Source organism: Hyla sarda, chromosome 4, assembly GCF_029499605.1.
Source record: "Hyla sarda isolate aHylSar1 chromosome 4, aHylSar1.hap1, whole genome shotgun sequence".
Lineage (NCBI taxonomy): Eukaryota > Metazoa > Chordata > Amphibia > Anura > Hylidae > Hyla > Hyla sarda.
In genome coordinates, this window is record NC_079192.1 from 246,341,460 (window position 1) to 246,349,475 (window position 8,016).

Here is an 8,016-nt window from a genome sequence, read left to right on the forward strand (position 1 = left end):
GATGACCAGCATTTCTAAAAAAAAAATTCTAAAATTGGTAACAATGGCTGTGTTTTTTGTAATAAAATATTTTTTTCCATGTTGTGTGTGTGTGTGTTTTTTTTATATTTACTTTACAGGCTTAGTAGTGGAAGCCGTCTTATAGACAGAATCCATTACTAAGCCGGGCTTGGCATTAGTCCCAAAACCAGCTAGCGCTAACCCCGAATTTTTACCCTGGTACCCACTGCCCCAGGGGTGCTAGGAAGAGCTGGTACCAACAGGCCCGGAGCATCAAATACGGCGCTCCTGTGTCTAGGCGGTAACAGGCTGGCATTATTTAGGCTGGGGAGGGCCAGTAACAATGGTCCTAGCCCACCCTGGTAACGTCAGGCTGTTGATGTTTCGCTGGTATCTGGCTGAGAATGAAAAGGGGAACCACCCATGTTTTTATTAATTAAAAAAAAAATAAAAAGTGTGTCGTCCCGTCTTTTTATTCTCAGCACCATATTAACAAAACATCAAAAGCCTGATGTTACCAGGGTGGGCTAGGACCATTGTTACTGGCCCTCCCCAGCCTAAATAATGCCAGCTTGTTACCGCCTAGGCACAGGAGTGCCATATTTGATTCTCCGAGCCTGTTCGTACCTGCTTTTCCCAGCACCCCTGGGGCAGTGGGTACCTGGGTAATAATTGGAGATTAGCTCTAGCTGGTTTTTGGGCTAGCCGGAAAAGTAAAAAAAAAAAAAAAAAAAACACACAACACACAGAAAAATACATTTTATTACAAAAAACACTCCCACAGCCCTTATTAACATTTCATTTAAAGGAATACTCCAGAGTAATTCTTTCATCTCCCCTGTGCTCAGCTGGGACGGGCACAGGTTGACTAGAAAGGGGGCTTGAGCCCCTGCGGCCCTTTGGATATCTCTCCTACAAGTTCCCTGGGCAATGCTGAGTTGTCTGTGATCATTATATGGCAGGGGTGTCCAGACTCCAGCTGTTGTAAAACTACAACTTCCAGTATGTTGGACTATATAGTAGTATATAGTAATGATAAGTGTTTCCCAACCAGGGGGCCTCCAGCTGTTTTAAAACCACAACTCCCAGCATGTTGGACTATGTAGTATAGGTCAGTGTTTCCCAACCAGGGGCCTCCAGCTGTTGTAAAACCACAACTCCCAGCATGTTGGACTATGTAGTATAGGTCAGTGTTTCCCAAACAGCGTGTCTCCAGCTGTTGCTAAACTACAACTTTCAGCATGCCCAGACAGACAACGGCTGTCCGGGCATGCTGGGAGTTGTAGTTTTGAAACATCTGGAGGGCCACAGTTTGGACACCACTGTTATATGGGCATTTATATAAATTATTATGAGATGTGCCCTTTTTTTTCTGTTCAGCCCCTGCCCCCCAAAATGTCTGTGCTCGTCCCTGGTGCCCGGGATGCAAAAGTATACAAAACAAACTTGGACTCACCTGCCTACACTCCCCCATTGCTCCGATATCGCCGTCCCGTTCTCCGGTCCCTGTCTCTACCTCTTCCTGTGGGTCATGACTCACGCTGTGCTCAGCGTATCACCGGCTGCAGCAGGACATTGCTGTGACACAAGAGGGTGATTGGGAGGTTAAGGATGCTTGGGATGGGGGTGGGTGACCATGGAGGGCACAAGGCACAATATATAATATATGTGAGCACTAGTGTATAATTTATTTGTGGGGCATAGGTTGTTTTGCATTCAGAAACCATAGTGTATATTGTATGGTGTGCGTGTGTGTGTGTGTGTATATATATATATATATATATGGTGGAACGTTTTTTTGTGGGCTATAGTATGTTGCGGTATTATATTCATAGGGTACAGCGTGTAGCAGTATTTAGAGGATACAGTGTCTGGTTGAGTTATATTAATTATTGTTTTCACATAGAGGCTCAGAATCCGCCGACACAATGAGGAGCAATCTAGGTTCTACAGAGTGAAAAATTTAGCTGGAACAAGTCCCGGTGGTATGTACTAACTGAATTAGATAAGGAAAAACTATAGAGAAGATGTCACCTGTAATCACTGATATTATTGTGTATTCTCCTCACTATAGAGAAGACCTCATCTGTAATCACTGATATCATTGTGTATTCTCCTCACTATAGAGAAGACGTCACCTGTAATCACTGATATTATTGTCTATTCTCCTCACTATAGAGAAAACATCACCTGTAGTCACTGAAATCATTGTGTATTCTCCTCACTATAGAGAAGACGTCACCTGTAGTCACTGATATCATTGTGTATTCTCCTTACTATAGAGAAGATATCACCTGTAATCACTGATAACATGGTGTATTATCCTCACTATGTCCTATCAGAGCTGGAGTCTGCAGTGATGATGGATAAAACAACAACTCACAGCATAACCTTAGCATTGCTTAGGTCATACTGGGAGCTGTTGTTTTACATGGTAAAAACGTATTCCCCTTACTTTTCCCTTACTTGACAATTGTGTGTTTTTAATATGTAGATCACACAGAAAACCCAATTATTTAAAATCAACCAATGACCTAATTATTGATAAAAAAAATATATATTGTACAGTGCACAATATTCCAAGTGAGGTCTCACTAGTGTTTTGTACAGCGGCATGAGCACTTCCCTCTCTAAGGCTAATATCTCTCCCTATACACCCATGAGCACTTCTCTTTTTCTACTGCTTATACCTCTCCCTATACACCCATGAGAAATTTCTTCTTTCTACTGCTTATACCTCTCCCTATACACCCATGAGCAATTTCTTCTTTCTACTGCTTATACCTCTCCCTAAACATCCAAGCATTCTGCTAGCATTTCCTGCTGCTCTATTACATTGTCTTCCTACCTTTTAAGTCTTCTGAAATAAATCCCTTTCCTCAGATACTGAGGTCAGGACTCTTTCAAATATTCTATATTCTGCCCGAGGGTTTTTACGCGTAAGTTGCATTATTTGGAAACTTATCCACATTAAATTTAAGTTGGCAGAGTTCGAACCATTCTTCTAGTTTTCCTAAATCCTTTTCCATTTGGCAGATCCCTCAAGGAACATCAACCCTGTTACATATCTTTGTGTCATCAACAAAAAGACTAAAAGCATCAAGACCTTTTACAATATCACTTATGAAGATATTAAACAAAACGGGTCCCAGTACCGATCCCTGATGTACCCCACTGGTAACAAGACCTTGTTCTGAATATTCTCCATTGACTACAACCCTCTGTTGTCTGTCCCTCAACCACTATCTAATCCATTCAACAATATGGGAGTCCAAGCTCAATGACTGTAGTTTATTGATAAGTCTTCTATATGGGATAGTGTCAAAAGCCTTACTAAAATCTAGATATGCGATATCTACTGCACCTCGGCCATCTATTATTTTAGTCACCCAATCAAAAAAAATGTATACAATGACCTTTCCAGTTTTACCACAACAAACGTTGCATGGTGATGCCATAAAGTGGGTGGTTTACATAAAAGCTTAAACCATGGGACATATGTATTTTTATGGCCTGTTTGCCATATAATACAGAGGCATCCAACTAATGAGAAATTACACACTGGGAAAACCAGTCTATCCATACAATTAGCAACATATGATAAGCGCAAGAAACAAATTATATGTTTTCATTGTGTCCTCTTTTTTTCCCGATTGAGTTTCATAAAGCAAAGTCTGAAGGGAATATTCCACCATGCCACATGGAGTGCATAAGTCAAAGAGGCCAAGTGGATACCAGCAAAGGAAAGCAAAGGAGGCAAAAATTGAATCAATCAAAACTCTTGCTGGATCCATGCTTAAATATGTCAAAAGACCAGATGATGGCCAGGGTTCATCAAAAGACACCATGCCAATTGATCAAGCTGAGTCTTCTGATGCTTTTTTGCGAAAGCTTTCGCCAGAGGAGCAAGAAGTGGAAATGGCAGAATCTGAAGAAGAGCAAGGAGGGGAAATAGAAGAACTTCAAGCAGAACAGCAAGGAATGGAAATGACAGAATCTGAAGCAGAAGAGAGTGCTGAAAGTGACTCAAGCCATAGTCCTTATACTATGAAAGAGATGAGTGCAGTAAAGGAGAAAGATCTGCAAATTTTATCTGATGTGTCCTTCTGGGAGATACCGGTTCCAGATCATTTTCGGGTAGAAATTGTGAAAAGAGGAAGTGCTTCTTTCCAGAACAAAGATGGTCCTTTTAGTGTCACAAAAAGGCCTGATGCAAAAGCTGCTGCAAAGGGAGAAGTGCGTCAACTTTCAAAAGGATGGTTTTATAAGGTCATGCCAAACGGAGAGAAAATTCTGAGGACATGGATGGTTTACTCACCTGTCAGTAGGAATTTAAACTGCTTTTGCTGCCGACTCTTTGCTATCTGTACTACAGATACAACATCTAAATTTGTCACTGGGTTTCAGAAGTGGTGGAAACTGAGCCCAAAAGTATATCATCATGAGACATCCGAAGAGCACTTACACTGCTTAGAAAAGTGTAAAACTTTGGCAGCAGGACTGCGGCTGCAAGAAACCATTGATGCTCAAACTATTTCTATGATGGAGACCGATAAGAAAAAGTGGAGGGACATTTTGCACAGATTGCTTGACATAACATTGTTTCTTGCCAAGCAGAATCTGGCATTTCGTGGCCACAAGGAAGATGAGTCTTCATTGAATAAAGGGAACTTTCTTGAGATGGTTGAGATGCTTTCCAAGTATGATCCAGTACTGAAAGAACACCTAATCAGGTTAAAGCAGCACACCTGTCACCTTAATGTGTCTGTCTCCTATCTTTCGCCACAAACTCAGAATGAGTTTATAAGTGTCCTGGCAAATCATTTGAAGGAGAAGATTGTAACGGACATAAAGTCTGCATTGTACTTTGGAATCATGTTTGACAGCACACCTGATGTTTCACATACTGATCAGATGTCTGAAGTGATCAGATATGTACACATGACCAACAGGAAAGTTGAGGTGAAAGAAGTATTTTTAGGATTTTTCCCTTTAAAAGGGAAAAAAGCTGCTGACCTCAGTTCGGACATTCTTAAAAAAACTTGAAAGTGATGGCCTAGACATAATGATGTGCCGCTCTCAGGGTTATGATAATGCTGCTACTATGGCTGGAATCCATGGAGGTGTACAATCCATTCTGAAGGAAAAAAACAGGAAGGCTATTTTTAATGGATGTGTGGACCATTCCCTTAATTTGTGTGGTCAGCACTCTTTTGCTGAAAATGCATTTTGTGTGACCTTTTTTGGAACTCTGCAGACAATGTTTACTTTTTTTGCTGCTTCCACCCATCGATGGGATGTGTTAATTGAGCATACTGGAGTGTCAGTAAAAAGACTGTCCACAACACGCTGGAGTGCTCGTCATGCTGCAGTTAAGCCAGTAAAAGAAAAATTTGACATGTTTGTATTGGTACTTGAAGCTCTTTGTGAACCGTGTGAAAATCTGGACACAAGAGGAGCAGCACAAGGTCTTCTACCTGCGGTCTGTGACTTTACTTTTCTTTGCTACCTGCACTTCTGGTCTGATGTACTGAGGGAGGTTGATGATGCACAGCAGTACTTGCAGACTAAGGGCTTAAGTCTCGATAAAGTGGTGACAAAGCTTGAGACACTAAGACTTTTCTGTGTGAAGAGCACAGTCACCTAGTCGAAAATGCAATTCAGCAGGCACTTTTGAAAGCTGATGAACATGGAATTGCAGTAGAGAGAAGAGCCAGGTTCAAGAAGAGGATGGCAGGGGAACTGGCAAGAGATTCTGGAAGCATAAGTCTCCAAGAAGAAAATAAGAGGGCGATGCTTGAGTGCATTGATCGCTTTCATTCGGAACTCCAGACCAGATTAAGGGCCATCATGGAAGTAGCAGGCATGTTTGAGGCTGTTCAAGCAAAGAGTCTCATATCTGCTACTGAAGAAGAATTAAAGGTGTCTATTCCAAAACTGACCAATTTCTATGATGAGGTATCAGAGAGGGGGCTGGTACTGGAGATACCAAGGTTGAGAAGACACCTTACAGCAGCAAAGTTGGACCTAGAAGAAGTCACAGATTGGACAGCTTTACAAGTTTTGACCTTTATAGCGGAATGGGATTTTATTGAATCTCTCCCACACCTCTCACTTTGTCTGAAATTATTTCTCACAATCTGTGTATCTGTGGCTTCGTGCGAGAGGAGCTTTTCAAAGCTTAAACTTATCAAAAATTACCTAAGAACTATAATGGGACAGTCTAGGCTTTCCGATCTTGCACTGTTGTCAGTTGAAAGCGAATTAGTGCAAACCATTGATTTTGATGAAGTTATTAACAGTTTTGCGGCTTTGAAAGCCAGAAAAGCTAAATTCTGATTTAAGTGCACTTTTATTTGTTCTTTTTTAATTTGGTATTATTTATTTATTATTTGTTCCTGTTAAATTTTGTGTTATTTAATTTTATATTTTTTTCCTCCTGTTAAATTTTGTGTTGCAAAATTTTTTTATTTTTTTATTTAGTAAAGATTGAATTTAAAATAAACATTATTTTTTTTAAAGATTTAACTTTGATTTTTTCAACATATTTCTTGTTATATGGCTTAAAAAACCATTGCTTTGGGGGGATGGCGTTGGGGTGACACCATTTTCTACCGCACCGGGTGACACCAGCCCTAGCAACGCCACTGCCACTAGGATAGATAAAGGAACAAATGGTAACTTAATGTGACACATTTCTCATGCTCCACGTCCCAACGTGTTTCTCCCAGGTGTTGTCAGTGGGTTCATCAGGGATGAAGGAGAAGTAGAGACACACAAACAGTACATACAGAGGTAAGTATACAAAAATAAGGTATATAACAATACAGAGGTAAACATACAATGATAAGGTGTATAACAACACACATGAGCCAAGCAATAATAAGGAGAGAAGAAGATTAAAAGTACAACAACATTAGTCTGAGCATGATAGATAATAGAAAGGAGGGTTAGTATAGACTAAACAAATATGGTACAACAATGCGATTATGCAATTATCAGTGATGCAATGATACACCGCAATTAGAACAAAAAACATGTTACAGAACACCCTGTTGATGTATATGATAATACAGTAGTAACACGACAGGGTGTTAAAGTCACAGGTAATTAGTGCAGTATAGCGATGAACACTTTCTTAGATAACCTGTAGCATAAAAAGAAAATTGCGTATGTGTAACTAGTGTTGGTATCCACCAGAACAAAACAATGTTTGGAGTATAATCAATATGTACCTAATGCTACACTAAATCAGATTCGTGGGCCCCTGTAAAATGGCGCTTCTCCACAGACATGATGGTAGGGTATGCTATAAGACATGCAAATGACAGTCATTAGGGGCCAAAAGGATCAAAATGATAGGTTTATTTTTCTGATATTTACCTTCGTATATGATATCCTATATGGGTAAATGTATTACCCGAATAGGTTTACTTTAGCCTATTTTTGACATTATTGTATTGCTGTCATATATATATTACTGTCCATTTCTACCACAGGTATTACCATTTACCTCATGTAGTTATGATATTGCCATTTTGAGCGGCTCATCGAGTATATCAAATTATGTATTGTTGTATATTAATATCTTATATAAAAATAGCAAGTTCTAGAATTGTAATTTGTTTGTTGTGGTTATTTGATATTGTCACCAGTACATTTGGGCTCTAATTTGTCTTTATGCTATTTTTTTTATATTTTCAAAGCTTCAACATAGGCCATGAAGTAGTCTTTGTAATGTTATTCCATCTTACTCTTTAAGGATTAGGGGTTAACTTGTCAGATTACCTCATTGACGCGCATTGCGGTTCATACAGCCTTATTAGCCAACAATTTCCAGGCGCTGACATGCATTGTGGTTCCTCTATACTCACGTCTGGGCAGTAGACCATAGTTTCATCAGAGCATATCCGGCCTGACGCTCTCTTAACCGGAAGTGCGTCATTGTTACACGTCGCCAGTCCATTCCTGGATACCTAGCGAGGCAGTCACCACTTCGGGTAAGCCTATCATATC

At 40.1% G+C, this 8,016-nt stretch overlaps 1 pseudogene; it reads left to right on the top strand.

Moving 5' to 3' along the window:
• Positions 1 to 3,693: 3,693 nt before the first annotated feature.
• On the top strand, positions 3,694 to 5,647 carry LOC130367448 (zinc finger MYM-type protein 1-like; annotated as a pseudogene).
• Positions 5,648 to 8,016: the final 2,369 nt, after the last annotated feature.